Source organism: Vombatus ursinus, unplaced genomic scaffold (assembly GCF_900497805.2).
Source record: "Vombatus ursinus unplaced genomic scaffold, bare-nosed wombat genome assembly UNPS02014781.1, whole genome shotgun sequence".
Lineage (NCBI taxonomy): Eukaryota > Metazoa > Chordata > Mammalia > Diprotodontia > Vombatidae > Vombatus > Vombatus ursinus.
Genome location: NW_020954559.1, coordinates 16,393,702 through 16,419,916, shown reverse-complemented (window position 1 = coordinate 16,419,916; position 26,215 = coordinate 16,393,702). Strand labels below are relative to the sequence as shown.

Below are 26,215 nucleotides of genomic sequence, written 5' to 3'. Positions count from 1 at the left end.
AACTTCACTTTCTTATAATTGAAATTGTCTGTTTTATCTTTGGAAATCACCTCTAGCTCTTATTTGGTTAGGTCACTCCCTAGCCATAGCTGAGTAAAATGCACGATATGGTCCTGTTCTAATTTTTTTTATGGTATGACCTTTAATAATGAGGTTATGCAGAGTACTTTAATATTCATATTGATGGCTCCTCTAATGTTCTAACCATAAATTTAACATCTTCAATTCCATTCACCTCTTCTTCAAGCCCAATTCATCCATGCATTAGCATGGCAACATCTCACATGTCACCATATCATAAAATGGAACCAACTCCAAGATCCTGAACTCTAAAATTCTACTATCTGACCACTACTTCCTATCCTGTCACACCTCCCACTAACTCTGCTACTTGCCCTTATCATGGCCTTTGACCCTTCCTTATTCTTCCAATCTATCTCCCTTACTTTAATTTCACTCTTAGATCTAAGTCCATGGTGCTACTAACCACAACCTCCAGAATATTTCACCTTCACCTGTACTACCCACGTATCTTTCATCCTGCCCAACCTGCTCATTCCTCCAACTGGAGACCTACCATCTGATTTCCCCACTCTTCTTTCTGGGCTGCTGAGTATCACTGGGAAAAGTACAAAATCAAGTTGACTTTATCCACTATAAATGTATGGTATATAAACTCACCTGGGCCTTGATTTGCTATTCATTCATTTTTCAGTCACGTGTGACTCCTCGTGACTGTATTTGGGATTTTGCTGACAAAGATATCAGAGTGGTTTGCCGTCTCCTTCTCCAGCTCACTTTACAAATGAGAAAACTGAGGTAAACAGGGTTAAGTGACTTAGCCACTGTCTGAGGCCAAATTTGAACTTGAATCTTCCTGACTCCAGGCCCAGCACTCCATCCACTTCACCACCTAGCTGCCCAAGCCTTGACTATTGCTTGGCAATTCTATTCCACTTACAACAACAACAATTTATTAATTTCATATCTCATTCCCCACAGTAAATATTCTAAATACATCCTCAGACCCACAAATGTACTCTTACTGCCCACACTTAAAACAGACAACTTAGTCTGTTACTTAACTGGAAGAGATTTAGGTAATCCACTGAGAGTTTTTTAAACTTTGCTTCTCCATTCTTAAAAATTTCTCCTTGTTATCGCTTAATCTCTCCTCCTCCTTTCCTGCTGTCTCAAAGCAAATTATCCATACTCCCTGCTAAGAGTAATTCCTCTTTCTGTGTTCTTGATCAAACCATCTTCTACCTCTTCCAGGACTTTGCTTCAGTCTTTATTCCCTATCCTTTGAATCTTTAGTCTGTCCTTTGCTGTTTCCAATATACACAAATCTCTCCAACCCTAAAGCCAAAAAGGAAAAAAACCATTTTGACTCTTCTGCCACATCCAGATACCACCTCATTTTTCTTCTTCCCTTCAGCACCTTCCCACTTCCTGAAAAAGTGTTTACCCAAGGTGGCTTCTTCTTTGCTACTCTTCTCAACCTTTTGCAAAATCACTTTCATTTCAATTACTCTTCTCAAAGTGCTTTCTCAAAGGTAACCAGTTGCTTCACCAACTGCCAAATCCTATGGCCTTTTAAAAAAATCTTCATCATCCTTGACCCAACTGATTATCTCCTCCTTTTGCTTACCCATTCTTTATTTGTCTTCTGAGATACCATGCTCTCCTGGTTTTCCACCTATCTTTCTATGTCCTCCTCAGGTCTGCTTCCCTGGCTGCTCATCTTTATCCCAATCTCTTAATGTGAAAATGTCCCTAGGGTCTCTACTTGGCCCTCTTCTCTTCTTCTTCTCTATTCTCTTCCTTAGCAATTTCATCCATTTTCATTGAGTCATCTTCTACCTCTATAAAGATGATACAACCCCCCTACGTACACACATATGTGTGTATATATAACATATGTGCCTGTGTGTATGTATGTGTATACATGTGTGTATGGGTGTATGTGTGTGTGTGTATACATATATATATATATATATATATATATATATATATATACACATATGTATGTATGTGGGGGGTGAAGTATATATATATACTCTCCTGACTCCATGTCTCCAATAACCTAGAGTGTCTCTACTCCAACATCTAAATCCTGTAATCAAGCTTATTATCATCATCTGATGCATAGTAGATAATTAATAAGTGATTGTTGATTGGTCAATTAACTTACAATCAATAGGAATCACCATGCAGTTGTTGAGGGTTTAGTAATGTTTACGTAGCAGGGATTAAAACTAGAGATGCCATAGCTAATAGTCATAGGATAATAATAATAATAGCTTAATGTGTATATAGCACTTACTCTGTGCCAGGCACTGTGCTAAATGTTTTACAATTATTATCTCATTTGATCCTCACAACAACCTGGAAGGTAGGTACCATTATTATCTCCACATTACAGATGAGGAAACTGAAGCAAACAGAGGTTGAATCACTTGTGCAGGACCACACAACTAGTAAATGCCCAAGGCTGAATTTAAACTCGGATCTTCCTGACCCTAGACCTGGCACTCTATCCATTGTGTCACCTAGCTGCCCCAATTGCTGGCCACAGATCTGGGGCTGGAAGGCACTTGAGAGGCTATGTACTTCAACATCTCCCTTCACCTCATTTTGTTGTTGTTGTTCAGTTGTATCTGACTCTTTGTGACCCCATTTGGGGTTTTCTTGGCAAAGATACTGGAGTGGTTTGCCATTTTCTTCTCCAGCTCATTTTACAGGTGAAGAAACTGAGGCAAACAGAGTTAAGTGACTTGCCCAGGGTCACATAGCTAATAAGTGTCTGAGGCTAGATTTGAACTCGGGTCTTCCCAACTCCAGGGGCCAGATATTCTATCCATTGCACCACCTAGCTACCCCCACCTCATTTTATAGATATGGAAACTGAAGCCCAGGAAGATTAGGTGATTTGCCCAAGATTCCACAGGTAGTAATTAGAAGTAGAAGTGGAGTACTTGGAAGTGGAAGAAGGAGGATTTGAACCAAAATCCTCTGACCAGTGCACTTTCTATTGTACCAACCTGCCTCTCCTGTCAGCTTCAATGTTAGTGTATCTCTATTTACCTAATCTCTTCCTGGAAGGTGGGTGTTATCTTTGTCCCATTTTTCATACTCAAGCAGTCACCAAGTCCTCTCAAGTCCACTTTCACAATATTTCCTGCATCCTTCCTCTCCCACTCTTTTCACACTGTCATTACCGCCATGGCAGCCGTCACTACCATCTGCCTGAACTCTCCTCTCCTACCTTGAAGTCTCCCTTTACATGCCTCCCAGATTTCTCTTCCTTAGGCATGTGTCTAGTTGTGTCATTTCTTTGCTCAAAACCCTTCAACAGTTCCCATTGCCCACAGAGGAAATCACACACTGCTGGCCTTGGCAGTTTCTCTAGAGAAAACATGAAAGGTAGGGCTGTATCAAAAGAGATGCCTTGGGGTCATATGGATGGGAAAAGACCTTTAGACTTCAGAGAAGTTGTTCATTTGAGCCCTTTGAAGGTAGGGAAAGAATAGGCCATTCCGTACATGCTTGTACGTGGCAGCCTTTTACTCCTAGCCTTCTCTGCCTTCCTCTATGATCTTCCAGGCTCTTGCAGAGGAGTTGTTGCTGGTATAAATGACATATATAGATATAGATATAGATATACACATGTATATACACACACATACACACATATACACACATACACATACACATACATATACATACACACATACACACACATATATATACATACACACATATATACATACACACATATACATATATATGTATATAGTATGTACCTATCTATACACATAAACAAAATTGTTACATGCATTGTATTTATTTACGTGTTATTTTCCCCAATAAAATATAAGCTCCTTGAGGACAGGGATTATTTTTACGTTTTTGCCCTACTTTGTATCACCCTTGCTTAGCATGATGCCCGGCACATAGTAAGCACTAAAAAATGCTTGTTGATTAATTGATATGGCATCAACCTACTTTTATTGCCTTATCTCATTACTACTCCCTTGTCTTCTGTCATCCAACCAGAATACTAATTGCTATAGTACATACAAACCCTGAACTTCCTTTTCCTCCATACTTTCTTCACCAAGACTACTTGAAATGCCTGTGCCACCCCTCCATCTGCTGAATTCTTATCCATCCTCCAAAGCCCAACTCAAATGTTACCTCTTCTAGGAAGCTTTTCCTGATCTCCCCAGGTTTAAGTATGCTAGACTTCACACAGGGTTTTGTTCCTACCTCTCTTGTGCAGTTATCATGCATTATTTTGTAGCATAAGGTGAATGTCATATTACCCTACTTAACTGATTGTCATAAGATAATAGATTTAGAGCTAGAAGAGACCTTAGAGGTTGTTGAGTTCACTTCCCTCATTTTACAGATGAGGAAACTGAGGCCCAGAGAGGTTAAGTGACCATTGGTCACACAGGTAATAAACAGGAGAGCCAGAATTTAAACCTAGATTCCAAATGTAGTGATCTTTCCCCTATACCATGCTGACTTTCTTGACAGTGTCCCGTGAGGACAAAGACCACATCTTTTCCAAACTTTGTAATCCTGCCCCCCCTCCCCACAGCAGGTATTTAATAAGTGCTTGGATTTAATTGGATTAAGTTGAGGACTAAGGAAACAGATTCCTGAAAGGATCTTTAGCCTACAAATCCAAATAACAGGATCACAGGACCACAGATTAAGAACTAGTCCAAGCCTCACTTTGTAGATGAAGAACTGTGGAGAGAGAGATCATGTGAATTGTCCAGTATCACATAGGTGGTAAGTGACATAACCAGTGTTGAAACCTATTTCCTTTGACTAAAAATCTAACACTCTTCCTATGCATGATTCTGACATTTAACCCAAGCAAGACCCAGCTAATTAACTCTTAAAAATTAAAAAAAAAAGATCTCTTCAAAGTAAGGAGGCAAAAGAAAGAGAAACAAAGAAAGAGCTAAAACTGTATTTCTTCTAATGCAGCTTAGAAGACTGAGATTGACTGAAAGTGATCCCTGTGGAACAGTATTTCTTAGGACCTTGCCATGTGGACTGGGAAGGCTTTTCTTAGTGCCCTACTCCACACAGACTACGGCAGTTTTTTTCTTTAAAAGGTATTGAAAGCATCCTTGAGATTTATCTGTCCCAGGGGTCTCAGGCTTGAGTCATTGACCCAGCTTCCCTAAGGGCATAAAAAGCCTGTGTGGAGTCGGTATTCCAGAGACTTTATACATATCTTTCTCCCATGGCAGTCACTACAGCCTGACCTGCTGAGCACACAAGTTTCTCTGTGGAGACAAGTGGATAGTGTCTTTCTGAGCCAGCATTGTATCCTTGCTGAATATCCTTTCCCTTCTAAGGCTAAGGAAACCTCATTTTAAAATGTTCGATCTAGTCTATGAGTGTCTCATTTCATTCCACCATCAAACCTGAGCTACCAGGCTGGTCTGAGTCAGACATAGTCGATAATGCCTCTGTAACAGCTTATGACTTTCATCTTTGATTTCATATTGTTATCTTCCCATATGTTCCCCTGCAGTTCTTAAAAATAAAGTCTCTTAAAACATCTAAAAGGAAGGGGTTTGTGTTATTATCAGTTACTGGCAAAGGGATATGTCTCTTTCTCTCCTACAAGCCAAGCTAAGGATTTAGGTGACCCAGGCTAGAGAAGAAAAATTATGGTAAGCGAGCTAAAAAGCAAGGATAGGATATTCATTCATTCATTTGACAAACCTTTATTTTAAACACCTACCTTATACAGAATGCCATGCTGAATGCTAGGAGAAGTATAAAGTTTATATAAGATACTGAGAGAAATGATTGTTTTTACATTAATATCAATTATTGAATTAGAACCAGATTTTTTTTCCCTTCCTGCTTCCTCATTCAGAAACCAGAAACCTGTAGGTTGTTCAGTCTCTGAAGGACATTGTTGATGGATGAGATTGCCCAATCTCAATTTTCTGTCCTGGGTGGGAGACCCCACCCAACTAGAGAACCTTACAAAGAATTAAATCTAAGGCAAATTCCCACCCATTGTGTGGGCTTGAGGAGGGAAGGGGTAGATCTTTTGTCTAGATTATGAGGTTGGGGGTAGTCTGGCTTGAGATAGTCTCTCTTTGTCCATGAGTGAAGTAATCTAAGTCACATCCCCCTGCTCCTCATTAGAATAGGTCTACCTTTCATTATAATATTCTTTCTTATTAATTATTAACCAGAGTTGATTGCCACCTGTTAGGAACACTCACTCGTCCAAGGACATATAAGAGTCAAGAAGCCCCTATAATCCATCTTTGGTTCATAAGAGACAGACAAATGACCAATCCTTTTATTAATTATCTGCTAGCAATAATTAAGAAAATGATTACCCAGAAATTGTCTTTCAAACTTTTTATACATCACAATACTGAGTTTTTAAACATGGAGCTTGTAAATTAGTTTTGAAACTTGCTGGTGAGGGGCAGCTAGGTGGCAGAGTGGATGGAGCACCAGCCCTGAAGTCAGGAGGACCTGAGTTCAAATCCAGCCTCGGACGAAACACTTGATACTTACTAGCCTTACTAGCTGTGTGACCCTGGGCAAGTCATTTAACACCAATTGCCAGAAAGAAAGAAAGAAAGAAAGAAAGAAAGAAAGAAAGAAAGAAAGAGAGAGAGAGAGAGAGAGAAAGAAAGAAAGAAAGAAAGAAAGAAAGAAAGAAAGAAAGAAAGAAAGAAAAGAAACTTGCTAGTGAAAGCCAGGTGATGGGGAGAAGGTCCATGACTTCCTAAGAGGCACTGGTCTCTAAACCCAGATGTTGCCTCTGTTCTTCCCACCCAGTCATGCTCCTTTAGTGATCCTCTAGCAGAGAGGAAAGCATAGGGATCTGAGTGCTAGAACTTCTCCTTGGGGTAGGGATAGGGACTGAGCCTGTGATTTCATTGACAACAGGGAACTCCCAGATATGGAAACTTCCTCTACCGGTGTAGTTTGAGACTTTCTTTGTAGTTTATAATCTTGTCTATAAGCACTAAGAGGTTAAGTAACTTGACATAACCATTATATGTCGGAGACAAGACTTGAAACCAGGTCTTTCTGACTCATAGGAGAGCTATCTGTCCTTCAGGCCATGTTCCCTCTCATTAGCTTTAAAAGTGCATAAATGGTACCCCCCACCAGAAGGAGTCTCAGTGTAACTACAGATAGCTTCCAAAGTCGCCCTCATGAGTCCTGGAGACAGAAATAACTAATGCAGGATGCCAAAGAGGTCCTCATCACTGTGGCTCTCATTTATAGGAAGTAAATTTCCATCAGTCCCACATTGGGTAAGCTGCTCAGAAACCTGCATTCAACCTTCCTGAGAACAATGTAGGGCTCTGGAAAAAGGCACTGGGTTTTCTAAACACATCTTCTTCACCCCCCAGATGCTGAGCACTGAGGAAAGCTGGTTCAAATACATATTTCCCCTAGAATCAGGCTGCCTGGTAATGCGTCACATGGATACTTACTCATTTTAGGGAACAAAAACAGCAGTTAAAAAAAAATAGATTTTTCAGGATATCACTTGGCGAAATTCTGAAATGTGAAATTTAGGGGAGATGCACTAAAGGAACTTGCTTGACTTGAAAGCTGTAACCATTCCTGAGGCAACCTCAGGAGCCATATGGTAACTTCTGGGGTGGATCTTGTATACTTGGGGTTTGATACAGTGGTTTGCTGCTCATAAGAAAAGCTACTTATATTATCGTTTGAGGTTTGTAGGGGAGACAGAAGGCTGAGGTTACGTCTACTGAGGGAATTCTGGGAAGACAGAAGTAGAGGTCAAGGGGCCAGAGAACTCGGGAATATGAGTCACTCATTTGGTAATGGCAGGAGGCCTTGGAGGGACAACATGGAGATTTGAATTTAATAACGTAGCAGAAAGATCATTGAACTTAGGAGGCAGAAGACCTGGGTTTGAGTCCTGGTTCTACTACTTACTGACTGTGTGATATTAGGTAAGTCCAGAGGCTTTTGTCAACATAGAGCTCTCTCATATAAGCCCTGTTAATCGAATGGATCAAATAATATGAGCTTTGCATAATTATAAAATGCAAGGATAATTCAAAATAGACCATGTTGCTAATCACCACTAGAAATTCTCTCTGATTCTAGGCTCTTGGGGGTGAATAGGCCCAAACAAGTGGAAAAGGAGGTTGAGTGGAATGTTTTGGGACACTGTGGTCAAGAGTGTTGGTGGAAACTATTGTATTTGCTGAAAGAGGCTGGATCTGATAGCTAATAGGTCTTACTTAATGCTAATTACTAACACTGCTGGTGAAAGACAATTTCCTTCAGAGGCCTCACCTAACTAGGAGCCTTAGAATATAGGTAGACAGTTTGATAATTGGTCAGGTTTACTGAATTAAATTAAATTACAAACTACTTTTATAGAATTAAAGGAAGACTTACATTATTGGAGAAATGCCTGCATCAACATAGTAAAAATGACTGTAGTACCTAAACTAATTGATATTTAGTGCTATACAAATTAAGATGCCAAAGTGGTACTTTATAGAACACCACAAAATAATAACAAACTTCATCTTAAAAACAAAAGGTTATACACACTCATTTGGGTATAGAAATCTATCTTACCCTATGGAAAAGTAGGAGGGGAAGGGAATAAGAAAAGAGGGATATGGGCAGCGAGGTGGCACAGTAGATAGAGCACCAGCCCTGGAGTCAGGAGGACCTGAGTTCAAATGTGACCTCAGACACTTGACACTTACTAGCTGTGTGACCCTGGGCAAGTCACTTAACTCTAATTGCCTCACTAAAAAGAAAAAAAAATCACTAAAAAAAAGGGCTGATAGAATGGAGGTCAGATTGGGTGAGGTGAAAGTCAGAAGCAAAACACTTTTGAGAATAAACAGGGTGAAAGGAGAGAGAGAGTAGGATAAACGGGGTGAATATGATGGAGGGAAATACATAGTTAGCAACCATAACTGTGAAAAAAATTACAGCAAATTTCTCTGATAAAGACCTCATTTTCAAATATATAGAGAACTAAGTCAAATTTGTAGAAACAAGAGTCATTTCTCAGTTGATAAATCATCAAAGAATATGAATAGGCAGTTTCCAGATGAAGTACTCAAAACTATTTTAAAAAATGATCTAAATCACTTGGTTAGAGAATGCAAATTAAAACAACTCTGAGCTACCACCCCACACCTATCAGATTGTCTAATATGACAGAAAAGGAAAATTACAAATGTTGGAGGAGACATGTGAAAATTGAGACACTAATGCACTGTTGGTGAAGTTACATACTGATTCAACCATTCCGAACTATGCCCAAAGGGCTATAAAACCATGCATATACCCTTTGACGAAGCAATACTGCTCCTAGATCTATATCCCAAAGAGATAAAAACACAGAAAGGCAAATGACCTATATTTGCAAAAAAAAAATTTAAAGCAGCTCTTTTAGTTGTAGTAACGAATTGGAAATTGAGGAGACGTTCATCAATTGGGGAATGGCTGAACAAGTTGTTGTATATGATTGTGATGGAATGCTATAAGAAACAACAAGCAGGATGCTCTCAGAAAAACCTGGAAAGACTTACATGAACTGATGCAAAATGAAATGAGCAGCACCAGGAGAACATTGCATACAGTAACAGCATGATCAACTGTGAATGACTTAGCTGTTTTCAGCAATACGATTGCTGACAACTTGCTGACAAAAAAACAGACAGTTCTGAAGGACTTACAATGAAAAATGCTATCCATCTCCAGAGAAAGAACTGATGGAATCTGAATGCAGACCGAAGCATATTTTTTTCTTTATTTTATTTTTCTTGGGGTTTTTGTCTGTATTTTATTTCACAACATGACTAACGTGGAAATATGTTTTGTATGACTGCACATGTATATCCTATATCAAATTGTTTGCCTTTTCAATGAAGGGGGAGAGGAGGAAAGGAAGGAGAGAATTTAAAATAGAAAAACTTTTTTAAATGAATGTTTAAAACTGTTTTAGAAGTAATTGGGGGAAAATAAAATATTAAAAATTTTTTAAAAGTTTAGAGAACCTCAGGGGTAAATAATTACAGAAAAAAACTAAAGGCAGAATAGTATTACCAGGTCTTAATTCCATATTAGATATCAGTAATTATTAAAACTACTTGGTACTGGTTAAAAATAGAAAAGCAGAATAGTGACTTACAACATTACTAATGTGAAAATATGTTTAATAGGAATGTAAATGTATAACCTATATCAGATTGTGCACTGTCTTGGGGAAGGTGGTGGGGAGGAAGGGGGAGAAAAATTTTAAACTCAAAAGCATATGGAAGTGATTATTGATAAATTAAAATAAATTAATAAAAAATTTTTTTAAAATAAAAAAGAAGAGCAGAATAGTGGAACAAACTAACTAACCAAGACTCATAAGCAATTTAGCATATTAACCCAGTATTTGATAAACTCTGGAACATAAACTACTAGGGGAAGGACTCCCTAATCAACAAGAACTGGTAGGAAAACTGAAAAGTGATTTGGAAAAAAATTAGGCTTACACAGCATCTTCTACCATATACCACAATAAGCTCCAAATGGAAAAATGACCAAAATATAAAAAGTTCCTCTCAGGAGAATAGAAGGATATGTCTTCATATCTATTGCTAAGAAGCATTATGAACCAAACAAGAGATAGAGAAGACCATGAAAAATGAAGGTCATTTCAATTTTATAAAAATTTAAAACTTTTTTGCAGGAAGAAAATCAGTACTATTAGAATAAGAGAAGAAACCATCTAGTGGAAACACCATTGCATCATATTTATAAATACCTGGTATCCAAGAGTTGTGGACAACTGACAAAAAGACCCTCATCAAAAGGTAAGTTGCTAAAGAATATGAACAAACTTTTCACCTTTGATTTACATCATTATTTTCACTCCTACTTTGCTTGATGTGTCAATTTTAGATCCTTTCATGTTAAAACTGCTTAGGTCTTCCCATAATAAATGCGCTTCCTCCAGGTGGGGTAGTGGATGGAGTGCTGAGCCTAAAGTCAGGAAGATTCATCTTCCTAAATTTAAATCCAACCTCAAACCCTTACTAAATGCATGACCTTTAAGCAAGTCACTTAACCTTTTTGCCTCAGTTTCCTCATCTGTAAAATGAGTTGAAGAAGGAAATGGCAAACCTCTCCAGTATCTTTGCCAAGAAAACCCCAAATGGGGTTGTGAAGAGTTAGACACAAGTGGAAAAACAACTGAAAACAACAATTGAATGACATATATAATAAATGTTAAATACAATATGTGTTATAATGTATAGGTATATAGTTTGACATATATATCATAACATGTATGTGTATAGTTTTTTCCTTTAGTTATTATGTCAGAAAGAAATATGCTCTTAATCTCACCAAACTTAATAGAATCACCCTAAGCAAAACTCTTCTGTCTTGTATTAATAGCTAGTTAGCTTGTCTTAATTTGGACTTCCCCTTTATCAAAGATATGAGTTTTCCTCCAAAAAATGAATGGGTGGGTGACGTCTTCTGATCTTCTGAAATTCCTATTTGAAAACTTAGTTTTTTCATCAGGGCAATTTTTAAAGTTCTCAGAATATTTATCTTTTTAGCTGGGAGGCTTATGTGAGGATCAAAACCTCCCTTGAAGTGGACATGTTCTGCTTTCATTAAGCATGCTGAGTTTTTCTGGGTAGATAATTCATCTACATAAGAATCATCATCCAAGAAATTAATTCTTAAATTCGAATTTCTACAATCTGCCTTCATTCTTCTCTGAAAAGCTTGCTATGATCTTAATTATATTTCTTGGTGTTGAGTTTGCATTTTTGACAGCTCGTGGCATTTTTCTGTTGTCACTGTAATGTTGGAATTTAACTGTGTTGTGTCAACGCATGTTAAATCATGGGTTCTTCCTTGTTAGCTTTCTGTACAGTCTTAATCATTAAGCATTTATTTAGGGCTTATTGTGTTCCAGGAGCTATGGTGAGTGATCAGGAAACAAAGAAAGGCAAAAACATAGTTCCTAAACTCCAGAAGCTCACATTCTAGTGAGGGAGACAACATGTGAATAGCTATGTACATACAAGATACATTTCTATACGTGTTTCTCAAGGTTGTCTTCACCAATTCCAGGGAATTTCCTTTAATAATTTCCTTAAATATAGCATCCAGATTATTTTATTTTTTATAAGTTCTTTGACATGTAAGTGATCCTAAGACTATTGCTTCAAGATCTGACTTCCAGGTCTGCCATTTTGGGTCTGTCTGTTTTCTCATTTTTCTTTGTTGTCCCTTTGACACTACTTTGATGTTGATTGACTTATTTGCCTGAGTATATCTTTAGACTTAACCTTTAAAAATGTCAAAATTTTGGGGCAGCTAGGTGGTGCAGAGGATAGAGGGTCGGTCCTGAAGTCAGGAGGACCAGAGTTCAAATCCAACCTCAGACCAAACCCTTGACACTTAAATATAATGGGGTTCAGAGTCAAGAAACAGCAAGGGACAGTCATTAAATGGAAGAGCAAACCTAGACCTTGTACTGTCAGTATAAGGTACTGTGAGTTATCTGGACTCTATAGGTCCATAGCATGAAGCTTGACTATGTATTTACTTTATATACTTTCCTCCTAAAGTATCCACCCATGATAGTGGATCTGGAGAACTATATGGGTCCCTGGAATGTAAGACTCATCAGATATGCTACTTGTGTCTCTAGCAAAACTGACTTCTAATCCTCTTAGTCCTTATGTCTAAAGAGGAGATATGGCTCACTAGAGAAGGAACAAGTGTTGTCTTGACCCTTTGTAGGAGTCATTTGGCACTGTGTGTGTGTGTGTGTGTGTGTGTGTGTGTGTGTTTCTGTTGAGTTAAATTTAGCCTATCCTGTTATTCAAGGTTTTGTAAGCCTGAGTACTTTCCTCAAGCTCTTCTTTTATTTAGTCTAATGATTTTCTTAACTTTACCAATTCTTGCTTAATTTCAGCACATATGTTATACATTAGAGGACATAGTTCATTGTATCATGTGTATGTGTATATGCGTGTATGTTTTCTGTCTCCATTGTTCAAGAATTTTAGCTAGTAAGACTCCTTTCTTCAAGGTTCTACCACTCTATTTCTCTGATAAAGGTCTTATTTCAAAGACATATAAGGAATTGATTCAAATGTATAAGAATAAGAACCATTCCTCAATTGTTAAATGGTCAAAAAACATGAATATGCAGTTCTGAAAAGAAGACATCTAAACTATCAACAACCATATGAAAAAATTATCCAAAACACTAATTATGTACATGCATAACCTATATCAAATTACTTGCTGTCTTGGGGAGGTGTGAGGAGGAGGAGGGAAGGAGAAAAATCTGGAACTCAAAATTTTACAAAAATGAATGTTGAAAACTATTTTTACATGCAATTAGAAAAAATAAAATAATATTAAGCAAAAAAAAATTTTGTAATTTAATTATTAGAGAAAAGCATATTAAAGTAACTCAGTTTCCTCCTCACATCCATCAGATTGGCAAAGATGGCCAAAAATGAAAAATCACAAATATTGGAGGAGCTATGTAAAAACAGGCACAGCAATAATCAGAGCTGTGAATTGGTAGGGCCTTTCTGGAAAGCAACGTAGAACTCTAGCCAAAAAGTTGCTTAATTATACATACCTTTTAAGACAGCAATACCTCTAATAGGCCTCTACCCTAAAGAGATAGAAGAAAGAAAAAAAAAAGGATCCAACTGTACAATGTGTATAACATTTTTTTTATTTTATTGTAGTAGCAAATAACTGGAAACTAGGGGGTTGCCCATCAATTGAAAAATGGCTGAACAAGTTATTGAACATTAAAATAATGCAGTATGATTGTGCCATAAGAGATGATGAGAGGGATGGGTTCATAAAAACTATGACGATCTCTATGAATTGATACAGAAAGAAGTAAGAATTAAGAGAATAATTTAATATCTACAATCTTGACAACATTGTGAAGATACAGGATGTCTGCCCAACATACAAGAGCCCTACCTTGCTCTCTCTTACCATGGAAAGGGTACCTTGGGGCAGCTAGGTGGTGCAGTAGACAGAGCACCAGCCCTGGAGTCAGAAGGACCTGAGTTCAAATTTGACCTCAGATACTTGACACTTACTAGCTCTGTGACTCTGGGCAAGGCACTTAACCTCATTGCTTAGCCAAAAGAAAAAAAAACAAAACAAAACAGAAAGAGTACCTATAGCACACTCTGACCACTCACTTGCCATCTCTTCTCACCATCTTCTCTTCCTATTGTAAGAAAATTTAGAGTTGGTCATTCCATATATAGCCATTTGGCATTATAACCCTTCTCTGGGCCAGTTACTGTCTCATTTTCCTTACTTATTCCCATACTGGGTTCTAAAACAAGAGAGGTTTTTTATTTTTCTCACACATAGTACATTGCAAACAATTATTTGTGTCTTTTTTTATTGATTATATTACTAATAAATCAATGGAGGAGAGAGAAAAGGAAAGGGAAGAGAGGAAGAGATGGGGAAGAGGAGAGAGATAAAAATAAACATAAACTTAGGAGAAGTTTCTAAAGTCTACCTAATAAATAATATTTAATAAACTGGATAGGGATGTAGAGCTAATTAGCTAATTGCTCACGTTACAAATGACTCTCATTAATTATCTCTGAGCCCCACCCCAGTTTGCTAAATATTATTTATTAAATAAACTTCTATTCCATTAAGTTTTTGCTTCTCTCTCTGTCTCTCTGTCTCTCTGTTTCCCTCTTTTTCTCCCTCTCCCTCCTTCCCTCCCTTCTTCTTCTCTTCTCTCCCTCCCTCTCTCTCCCTCCTCCCCCTTGCCTTCCCTCTTCATCTCCCCCGCCCCTTCTTCCTCTTCCCCTTTCCAAGTTATATGATTTATAACAATTAATAAACAATGTAACCAGCAATAAAACATAGAATAAATAATTGTTTGCAAAATAACAGCTGAAAGATCACAAATAAAGTCACCTTTAGCCACCACTACAATCTCCCAGTTCTGGAAATAGTCCCTACCATTCAGCTTTTTTAAGAATTCTTTTTACAATATTTCTTGGCAAAATTAGAGTTAAAACAGTTCTCTCTCAGGAAAGAAGTTCTCTTCATCAGATTTCTCTCTTCCCCCTCACTCAGGCTCTCTTCAACCATGATAGGTACCTCTGTAACAACAGTTAAGCTCTCAGTCTCCTCAGAGATTCCTCAAAGAATGGTAGTTAAAATTGTAACTGCCCAAGATTCCAATGTCTCACAAAGAAATAGTAACGGTATTTATATTCTCTGTGGGAGAGGCTATTGAAACTGATGTTACCCTATCATAAAATTCCTTGATCATATATTTTACTCCTCTTCTTCAGAGTTCCACATTGATTGTATATTATATTTCACATCCCCTGCTCTGGCCAAATTGGAATTAGACTGAGCTCTGCCACCTAAATGTACCCTGTTTCCTGAACACAAGCTGTATGTGTTAATTGTTCCTAGTGCCTGAAATATCCTCCCTCTCCTCTCATCTTATTTAATTCTTTGTTGTTCAACCATTTCAGTCATGTCTGACTCTTCATGACTCTATTTGGGGTTTTCTTAGCAAAGATACTGGAGTGGTTTGCCATTTCCTTCTCCAGCTCATTTTACAGATGGGGTAACTGAGGCAGACAAGGTGAAATCACTTGTCAAGGGTCACACAGCTAGTAAGTGTCTCAGGCTGGATTTGAACTTAGGAAAATGAGTCTTTCTGACTCCAGGACCAGCACTCTATCCACTGAGCATCCTAGCTACCCCTATTTAATTCTACCTGTCTTTTAAAATCAAACTCATATCTTACCTCCTTCATGAAGCAATCCCTCAGTGCCCCAGTTGGTAACAACCATCTCCCTCAGTCCTTACATAATACTTTGCTTTATAGCTTTCTAATGGACTTATCATGTAACTTAGAAATTGATATAAATTGTGAGAAATAAAATAAAAGGATTAGAGCTAAAATCAAATGTTTAGACAACAAAAAGCAATGTTTCCAAACTAAGAAGAAGAAAACATTGAAGGGGGAAAAAATCTTTGCAGTAAATATATCAGACAAAAATCAAACATCCAGAAGGAACTGGTATAAATTTACAAGAGTAATCCCCATTCTCAGTTGTCAAAATACATGAACAGACAATTTTTGAAAGAATAAACATACTTCAGGATCTGTTATTTCTCTAATATAAATGCTCCTTCTACCAATATGCCATAACCCCTTATAACTTAATAGATAGTCTTTGAGAATTGTTATGACAGAAAAATTTATCACCCCATAAGCCACCTGATGATGAATCTCCCAAACTTCACCAAACTGATCCTCAGACAATAGACATAAGTCCTACACTAGATCCATACTTGAATTCTTTCCAGGTTGGTAAAACCTGTATGAATTTGTGAACTGCCTGCAGGAACGCAGGGTCATCTTCATACCACAAGGAGACATCCAAAAAAGACTGGTGGAGGGAACACAAGTTGCTAATGATCAAAGAAATGTAAATTAGAACAAGTTTGAGGTAGGTCAGTATACCTACCAAATTGGCTTCAACACTTAAACATTTTTTTAAAAAGGTAGCAATGGGGCTGTGACAAAGCAGGGGCTCTATTAAATTGGTGGTGGAGATATGAAATGGTGTAGTGTTTTTGGAGAGAAATCTGGCAACATATAACTAAAAATACAAAAGTGTTCATGCCCTTTAACCTATTGATGCCATTACTGGAATTGCATCCTAAAGAAAGGCATCCTGATGTTGTTGAAAGATGCTAGGAACTTCATTCAAATCTGCAGTTTGTTGGCTATGGGAGCAAAGACAAGTCACCTGCTCAGTCTTCCTTCATCTCTTTTTCTTTATCTGAAGTGTAAAGGAAAAGGGAAGGAGAAGGGAACAAGCATTTATTAATTACTTACTATGGGCCAGGCACTGTGCTAACCACTTTAGAAATATTATGTCATTTGATTGATAAATCTATTACTTTCACCACTTGCCTTATGAGTTTGTTTTGAAGAAAGTATTCTGTAAACTTTAAAGTGATATGTAACAGTGAGCTTTTATTATTAATACCAAGGAAAAGTACCCTTATGTACAAAACTATCCATAACTGCTTTTATTCACAATTGTTACTATTGTTCAATTGTTTCAGTTGTATCTGAATCTTCATGACCCTATTTGAGGTTTTCTTGGCAAAGATACTAGAGTGGTTTGCCATTTCCTTCTCCAGCTCACTTACTGTTGAGGAAACTGAGGCAAACAGGGTTAAGTGACTTGCCAATGGTCACACAGCTAGCACCACCAATAGCCAAAAATAAATAAAGCCAACCCACTTGGAAACAACCTCTTTGTCCAGTTGAAGAATGAACAAATAAATTGTGCCATTAAAATGACAAATATGGATAGAAAAGAACATGAAAATAATTATAAAGAGCAATATAGATCAAAGGATGCAATGTTAGAAGCATAGTTTACACCAGTGATACAAAACTCAAACAGAAAAGGACACTAAATTTTACATAAGGATGTCTGCAGACCACATATTGGCTTAGAAAATCACATATTACTGCTATCTGTGTTCAATTGTAGTTTTATTTATTTTGTTCAATATTTCCCAAGGAGAAAGAGGTGGGGAAGAGGGACATTGTGGGCTTTCAGATCATATTCAGCACCTCTGATCTACCATTGATTACAACCATATAAAAATAGTGAACAGAAACAAAAGATCACTAAGTACACAGTTGGAAATGAGATCAGAAGAGGATGGACTGTCACTGTTATTGGGAAAGGGAGGGAATAAGCATTTATTAAGCACCTACTATGTGCCACTTGCTCATCACAACAACCCTGGGATGTAGGGGCTATTACTATCATTCCAATTTTACAATTAAAGAAACTGAAGGAGACAGAGATTAGATGATTTGTTCAAGGTCAGCTGAATCTTAACTCTTCAAATTTCTTAGTTTTCCTGACTCTGGGCCCAGTACTCTATCCACTGCACCCTCTAGCTGTTATTATTTTGTTAAGGTTTGGGTTTTTTTTTCAGCAAAATATAAATAATTCAGATTTTTTAAATTTAATTGGAAATTTTTTTACACCTCATTTTGTTTCCATATTTTTGTATCCATTGAAATATTTAAGGTTTAACAATAAAAAAAAACTTTAAAAAGAAAAGGAAAAAGACCTAGAGGTTTTAGTTTACCACAAGATAAATGTGAGTCAAAGGAATAGTTTAGCTCCTTTAAATGAAATACAAACTTAGATTGCAATGATAGAAATATAGTATACAGATTAGAGGAACCCAATAGTCTCATTGTAGTGAAATATGGCTTTTAGTTTGGAGCACCAAATTATAAAAAATGTTGATAAAATAAGAGGGGTGAGGGGGAGGCAATGGCCTGACTGAGGGAAAATCTAGAAGCCATATCATAGGACTATTTAATATTTTCCATCAACACACATCTATCTAACTCATAGCTAATCCTAATTTTCTTCCTCTGTTTTATCTTTCCCTAGTTTGGATATGAAGACCATATTTGTTTCATAGAAGGAGTTGTCATGATACCTTTATTTCTCTGTTTTTGCAAACTATATACCATTAGGGCTAAATTTTCTTTGAATGTTTACTATAATTGTTTTTAAATCCATCAGAGCTTGAGGATTTTTCTTTCAAAGTTAATTTATGATTTGTTAAATTTCTTTTTCTTATATTGGGTTATAGATATTTCTTATTTTGTTATAATATATTTTATATTTCTTTAATATTAATCCATTCATCGATCCTTTCTCCAATTCCTCCTTCTCCTTTCTCCCCTTTCTCTCTTATTTTCCTTCTTTTCTTTCTGGCTACTTATGATAGTTTTCCTTTGACCCAGACACTCTAACTTCTGGTTATGATGTGACTGAGTTTTTGTTTGAGACTTTCTTTCAAGAAGTGACCAGAAGATTCTTTCTACTTCCACTTTGCCCTCTGGTTCTAAGAGATCTGGGTCATAAATTGGGACTAGACCTTGCCTTCTGCCTCAGACCCTTTCTTATGTCTCTCTTTCTCTTTTTTTTTTTTGGCTCAATATGGGTGCTGGTCTCATCCTTATCTCTGTCTCCTTCTCCTTGTGCAACTGCCCTCTAGGAATTGTCCCCTGCTATGGTCATAACAGAGCTCAAGTTGTAGAAGACTGGTCTGGCTTTAAGTTTCATGGAGGTTCTCTTGGCTTAAGTTGTCTAGACACTCCTGGGTTTATTTTCCTGGTTAGTCGCCAACCAGAAGTGGACTTTGTTCCTTGCTGAGATTCTGACAGAAGTCGAACTGGCTTCAGGCTTCTTAGAGGGTCCAGCGGTAACACTCAGCATTCTTGGACAGAGCCATCTGTCTCAGTCTCCTTAAGCAATGACCTGCTGGAAACCGTGTCTATCCCCTGCTGTGTTTCCAACAGGCCAGCAACAAGATTCCAACGAGTTCAGGCCCAGTGTACCACAGATTGTGCGGACTTTGGGCCCCCTTGAGCAGAGCACCCTCAAGCTTTCATCTGTCATCTTGTTCTGGCCTGCATAAAGGAAATTACTCATGTTGTTTTTTGGTTTTGTTGTTCATAGCTTCATGTGACACCCTTTAAAATCTTTGAGGAGTTTCTTGAGGAATCTGAACTGGGCTGTAATCTTCCATGTCACCATTTTTTATCACAAGTCCTATCATATGAAGAAAAGAAAAATGATGTTTATCTAGGAAAAGAGAAGCTTTAAGTGTGGAAGAAAAAAACAAAACAAAATAAAACATGGCTATCTGCCAATATCTGAAGGGTTGTGAGGCAGATGATATAGACTGATGTTCCACAAAGAAGAATTGAATACCTAGGTGGATGTTGTTATAGAGAGACAGACATTGGCCCAACATGAGAAAGAATTCTCTAAGAATTAGAGCTGTCAGAAAGCTAGAATGAGCTGCTTTGTGAGGTAGTGAACTCTGCTCAGGAAGGCAAAGCTGTTCCTGGGGATTGTGGATTGTGAGTCGAGGTGACATCTGAGGCCCTTCAGTGTCTGAGAAAGAACCTCTATTTTCTAGCGCTTGGAACTTGAAGGTTTAACCAGCTATACTGATCGTGTCACTGTTCCTGAGAGTTATTAAAATTCACTAGCTACAAAAGTCATAGAAAAATACCTTTCCAGACTGAATAGCAGCAGGAAGGATAGCTTAAATATAGCACTTAAAGTTTCTCAAAGCACTTTTTATATATTGTTTCATCTGTTCCTCATAATAGCTAAGCAAAAGGTCACATGATTATTCTTATTTTTCAGAAAGAGAAACTGAGGTAGGTATTTATTATGTGTAATATGAATAACAAAAAGAATAACATGCCCCACAAATGATCGGGAGAAAATCTTTGCAACAAATGTATTTGAAAAAATATTTTCTTTTTATTTTGAATTTCTTGCTTTGTGTTGTTCCAAAGAGCCCCCTTTTATAGAATCAGAAAACAAGGCTTAGAGAGGTTCATTGACTGGTCTGTGGTCAGAGTGCTAATAAGTTCCAAAGATGGGATTTGAGCTATAATTACTTTCCTTTAAGTCTAGCAGTTTTGTTTTGCTTTGTTTTGTTTTTTTCCTGCTGTACCACAAACCACAACTGACTTGTCACGAAGATGCTGCTGGTCATTTAACAGGTGCAGGCTGGATTTCTTGTCTTCTTTATGGCCCCCTGCTGTTGATATTTTAATTACCACTTTAATCAACTTATTAGCTAAGTACCTCTTACTAGTACCTGTTATAAGTAGGTGTTAATTGAAGAGAGCCTTTAAAGATTACTCCTGCCCACTCTCATCCCTCCCAATGGCTAAACAACAATACAAGCTGCTGCCACTTGGGCCTGCTAATCTACAAGGGTCTAGTGTTGCCTAAATACCGGTGTTGCCATGGAGCCAGATGCAAGTGGTGACAGCAAGGACCAGGGCAGGTCTGGGCTGGCCTTACAAAGGAGTAAGATTGGGGTATCATGGAATGTGGCTGGATTTGCAGTCCTAGGACCTAAGTTTGAATTCTTGCTCATGCACTTAGTGAGAGACAAAGAATGAAACCATGCATCTACCTATGGAAAATTGAGTAAAGAAAATTGAGGAAACCCTTCCTGAGACCCCAGCCCCTCTTATTAGCACAACACCCAGTCACATACACAAAGATATATGTCTTTGTTCATCCTGTCCCTATGCCCTATTCCCTGCTCTGATTTAAGTACCAATTGTGCTTTAACTCTAGACAACACTTTAGCCCTCAACACAGCAACCCATGTTTCCATTTGTTTTATTTCATGATATTCTCACATCCTTACTCACCTCAGCCCCTCAGACTTCCTTGAATCCCATGGGAGATAGTCCAACTAGTCCATTGAACCTTCTGAGATACAGCCCAAGAACAGGTCTAACACACTACAACCTGGACTCCTAATATGCAAACCTATAGACTGTTGCAATCCATTAGCAAATGCTTGTTAGGTGTGGATTGTGAGGTTTGACTTTTTCTTTGAAACTTTATAGGGAATTAAAAGTATTGAAATGTGCAAGACAGGCCTCATTACATTATCTTTGCCCTCCCCCAAAGCCTACCCTTCTTCCAAACTTTTCTATTTCTGTTGAGGGCACTGCCATCCTTCCAGTCTCTCAGATTTGAAACCTAGGTACCATCCTCACCTTATAAATTCAAGCAGTTGCCAACTCTTGTAGTTTTTTTTTTGGGGGGGGGGTGGAGGTTTTTTAGTTGTTGTTTTTTTTTTTATCTCTGCAACACCTGTCCCATCTATCTTCTCTCTACTTTCACAATCTCCCTCTATCAAGCCTTCATCCCCTCTCACTTGGACTATTTCAGTACCCTACTAATTGGTCTCCCTGACTCAACTTTCTCTTCTTCTCAATCCGTTCTCCACACAGCTACCAAAGTTATTTTTCTAAAAGACAGGTCTAACCACGTCACAGGGTAACGAGGTGGTGAAATGGATAGAGTTCGAGGCCTAAAGTCAAGAAAACTCTTTTTCCTGAGTTCAAATCTGGCCTTAGACACTTTCTAGCTATGTGAGCTGAGCATATCACTTAACCCTGTTTGCCTCAATTTTCTCCTTTGTAAAATGAGCTGGAGAAAGGAATTACTAACTGCTCCAGTACCTTTGCCAAGAAACCCCAAATGGGGTCAAGAAGAGTCAGACACAACTAAAATGACACAACAACAACAACCATGTCACTCCCCTACTCAGTAAACTCCAGTGACTCCCTGTTGACTTCAGGATCAAAAATTATTTTATCTTTATCTTTTTAAAAGTTTCTATACTTCGTATAAAACTTTAAGTTTTATAATCATAATGCATAATTAAAATGTAATAATATAATTATATAACATAATTAATTAGATTATAACATGATATAATCTGTTATAATAATTCATAAATAAAGAATATACACATATATGTGTATGTGATGTGTGCTCCAAAATCCAGTGGCTTCCTTTTATCTATAGAATCAAATACAAACCCTTCTGTTTGGCCTTTAAATCCTTGACAACCTGGCTCCAGTCTCTCTTTCCAACTTTATCATATACATTGCTCTCTTTTCTGCAGTCAATAGGTGTAACCATTGGCCATCTTGGTGTTCCTGACATTCACACGGAAAAACAACGAAAATATCCAAATATAATCTCCAAATAAGGTTTGATATCATCCATTAAACAGAACAATATAAAGGACGAACAATATTTTTTTTTAACTTTCTGCCAAGTTGAATCTAAATACTGCTGCCATCCATTAGCAAATGTTTTTGTTTCTCTTTGCATTGTGCATGGAAACTGTCTGCAACCCAGAGAAATGTCTCCTGCTAAAAAGCTGTTGTGTTGACCATTGTGACCTACTATTTGATTATTCCATTGTGCATCTTTCAATTAAAAATGATCTTTAACAACAAAATCACCTGCTTGGCTAGCTAGCTATATTGATCAATTAAGTGAATAATTAATTGCTAACTGTTATCACTTCTAGAGCCACCCTATTCCCCCAGGACATACACAAAGATTTTTTTTTTTTCAAGATAATGAACCTTATTCAATCACATTGCTCTCACTAAAAGTCGTGTTATTAATAAATAAAAAAATTTCTGTGCCATTAATAAAATTAAAGTTTTAATAGATAAAAATTATGTCATCTTTAATCCTTTTAAAATTTCTATTTTTATATTTTTTGTAATTTATATATAGCCATACAGTAGTACATTTACATAATTTTTATATAAATGCACACATGTTGGTGATGCTGGCCCAAAATAATTTTTTTTTATGGATGGGGTATACAATTTTAAAAATTTATAGACTACTGCTCTAAGGCAGAGATTCAGTCCATGGCCCAGCTATGTGAGGCCAACAACACTCCTAAATGTGGCCCAAACAAAATTAAAATGTGATTTAGAAATATTAAATTATAAATAAAAATACAATGTGTGGTTTTATAAGTCAAGATGTGGCTGGTAGGGATTCATTACAGCTTGGTGGGCCCTATTTCTATTTGAGTTTGACATCACTGCTTTAAGGCACAATATTTTCACCTTGGGTAGTTTCCACCAGGTGCTACTCACTTAAGGTAGCAGAGACAGAGCAGCAGTTAAACTGATAGGATCGTAGATTTAGAGGTAAAAGGGACCTTAAAGGTCATTGAATTCAATCTTTTCATTTTACAGATGAGGAAACTGAGGCAGACAGTGGTTAAGTGACTTGCCTAGGGTCACACAGCTAGTAAGTATCTGAGGCAGGGTTTGAACTCAGGTCTTCCAGATTCAAAGTCCAGCACTTTGTCCACTATGGCATACTTTAGGCAGAATGATCTGGGATATCCAATATGAGAAAAACACATACTGGAAATTAAAAGTGACTCTGGAAAATACTTAGTGTGAGAGATGCGGTTAGTCACTTGGAGGGTACACAATGTTCTTTGATTCTTTTTCCCTATTAATAAAAACTTCCTTTTTATTGTAGCCAGCTTAATTGCAATTGTTGAATTGGTACCAGTATAACCAGCTGCCAGTTTAAGAGACTTTCCCCAGGTTTCTGGGTGGGAGCTTTAGCCAAGAAGAGCATGACCTCCTGCCCCCAATTAACCCAGGCCCTTCCTTCATGGGCATCTCTGGCTCGTTTCCAGTGTTTGCAGCATTTCCACCTAGACTATACCTTGTTGTGTTGGAAAGGTTTACATGACTCGGAGACTGTTGGGGTCTTGTTGCCAGGACCCCTCGAAGGCTCTCCCACGGCAAACAGACCTCAGATGAAGATTCAGTTGAAAACATTTCCAAGTTTAACCTGGCAGAGAGGTTTGCCAGTAGAAAAATCCAATACAGAAAATCCATGACTGTAGCTACCTTGGTTAAAAAGTACCTCTATAGGATATGATAGCAATAGCCACCAAGCTGGCATTTACACGGTGTTTGAAGGATCGAGAAGTGCTTTACAGGAGGCTGCTAGGCTGCCCAGTGAATAGAGCACTGGCATCAGGAGGACTTGAGTTCAAATCCTGTCTTAGACACTAGCTGTAAGAAACTAGGCAAGTCATTTAACCTCTGACTGCATCAGTTTCCCAGTGTTGTTGTGAGAACATAATAAGATAATCTTTGTAAAGATGTTGCAAGACATTAAAGTGCTATATAAATGGTTTTTATTATTTTTATTTATTATATTATATTAATTATATTATTTATTATAACATTTATTATCCTTGTTAATATTTGATCCTCACAACAATCCTCTAAGATAAAAGCTATTATGCTCCCCATTTTATAAATGAGGAAACTGAGGCTCAGAAAAAATTAAGTGATTTGCTCAGATTCATTTGTCTGAAATTATATTCGAACCCAGGTCTTTCTACTCTCAAGTCCAGCACTCTATTCACTTCTCCAAACTTCTCTCACATATCCAGCCAATTAGATGAGCCTTATTGTTTCACGTCTCAGGAAATAATACTGGTTTCAGTATTATCAAGAATAACATAGAAACTTAAGACATAGGCCTTGCCATAGAGGAGATGATGATGGTGATGATGATGATGATAATGATGGTGAAGGTGATGATGATGATGATAGCTAATATCTATATAGCACTTACGTGCCAGGCACTGTTCTAAGCATTTTATAATTATTATCTCATATAATCCTCATGACAATCCTGGAAGGTAGGTGCTAGTATTATCCCCATTTTATAAATGAGGAAACCGAGGCAGACAGAGGTTAACTTAGGCAGACTTGCTTAGGGTCACGCAGCTAGTGTCTGAGGTGAAATATGAACTCGGATCTTCCTGACCCCAGGTCCAGTGTTTTATCCACTGAGCCACCCAGTTGCCCTATCTGATTGACAAGTAATTGATATAACTTGTAGACAACTACTCTCAAAAGACAGGTATTAATGAACAAAAGGGCACAGCCTGGCTTGTCTATTACCAATTAGGGCAGTGTTTGAGAATTCACTACTTTGCATTTTTGTTGTTGTTGTTGTTCTGCATAATTCTGAAGAAATAGATCCCCTTATCCCCAGTGTAATACTGGCAATGAGTATTGTAAAATGGATGAATTCCGAGGAAAGCCTCTGAATTGTGTCTTAGCTCCTACATGACTGTGGCTTGATACTCTTGTAATAGCAGCCATGATAATGATGATGATGGTGATGGTGATGATATTTCAGCAAAGGAATATGGAAAAGACAATGTTGTGGGGAAAAAAATCTTACTAAACAAAAAGCCAGGAAACCTGGGTTCTAGTTGTGACTCTGCTGCAATCTCACTGTGACTTTGAGCAAGTCATTTCCCCTCTCTGAGCCTCAGTTTCCCCATTTGTAAACAGAGAAACAATGTGGCAGAGTAGACAGAAGCTCAGCCTTGTAGTCAGGAAAACCTGAGTTCAAGCCGTTTTTGAAACATACCAATGTGAAACTTCAGATAAGACATTTAACATCACAACCAAAGTCAGCTGTTTCTTAGGCTATAAACGACAAAAAAGTCTCTAATCCCCATGTATGGACATTCAGAGCTCCGGTCTGCTATTCCTCTCCAGGGGATTTTACTTCCTGCTCTAACTGTGTTTTGTGCATCTGCAAAAATGAATATATAAAACTTTGTTGTTGTTCTATCTTTTTGTCACGTCTGACTCGTTTGTGAA

General features: G+C 37.6%; 1 long non-coding RNA gene across 1 annotated transcript in view; it reads left to right on the top strand.

Annotated features, from left to right (window-relative positions):
- The window catches only part of LOC114046300, a 90,576-nt gene that overhangs the window by 4,478 nt on the left and 59,883 nt on the right, over window positions 1–26,215 (top strand). The window contains exon 2 of the long non-coding RNA XR_003569488.1: window positions 10,763–10,886. This is a non-coding gene — a long non-coding RNA (uncharacterized LOC114046300). The remainder of the gene's footprint in view (window positions 1–10,762; window positions 10,887–26,215) is intronic.